The sequence below is a fragment of the Oryzias latipes genome, chromosome 17 (genome assembly GCF_002234675.1).
Source record: "Oryzias latipes chromosome 17, ASM223467v1".
NCBI lineage: Eukaryota > Metazoa > Chordata > Actinopteri > Beloniformes > Adrianichthyidae > Oryzias > Oryzias latipes.
The window spans coordinates 15,067,327-15,068,116 of record NC_019875.2 but is presented as its reverse complement, the minus strand read 5'-3'; positions in this window follow the sequence as shown (position 1 = coordinate 15,068,116).

Here is a 790-nt window from a genome sequence, read left to right as displayed (position 1 = left end):
GCACGAACCAACTCCGACCACCAGCCTCGCCTCAAGCCATAACTATCTCAAGCTACTTCCAGCAACTTCACCCGCTGCTCTCCAGCCACATCAAGATCACAAGCAACTCCGAATATCATTAAAACTTGACTTACCAACTTACTCACCTTGTGTTTTCCTTCCAGGTTCCAGCGCCTGGGTCTGCCTCGCCTATCTTGCCATGACAAGTATACTTATAAAATAAACTTTTCCTTTGTACTTTTTGCTAAGGGGCATCACTGGAACTCAAAGTATGGAGCTTCAATGATTTTTTTTTTAAAACATTTTTTTTAAAACATTGCTTGACAGTAATCTATCTTTTTTTTAATATATAAACTTGTCCTGTCCGACTGCTAAGCAAACGGATGAGAGCTGAAAGCCTTTTGTGTTGGACATATTTTACTTTAAAAAACAGGGATTATCTATCTTATGTAACACCAGATGTATATTTAAATGAACCCCTTGACAGTAATCTTTTGTCTAATTTGCTGCAGGGGGCTTCCCTTTCTTAAATTATTTGTCATGTATGGAGCTATTTAAAGAGAGCTTCAGATATCAATTGGAATGGTGTAGCTGTGCACATGTTTGCTGAAGTGAATCCAATGATTTTTTACTGTTTTAACTATAATTTGGAGTATTGCTATTCTTATTAATCACTTAAATCTTAATACTTGGAAGAGCAGTGTTTCTTGTCTTTTTCCTACCTCAATTAGGCCACTCTGCTCAAATTACTTCAGTGTCTGACCATAAATAAACTCAAATCTAACAATAA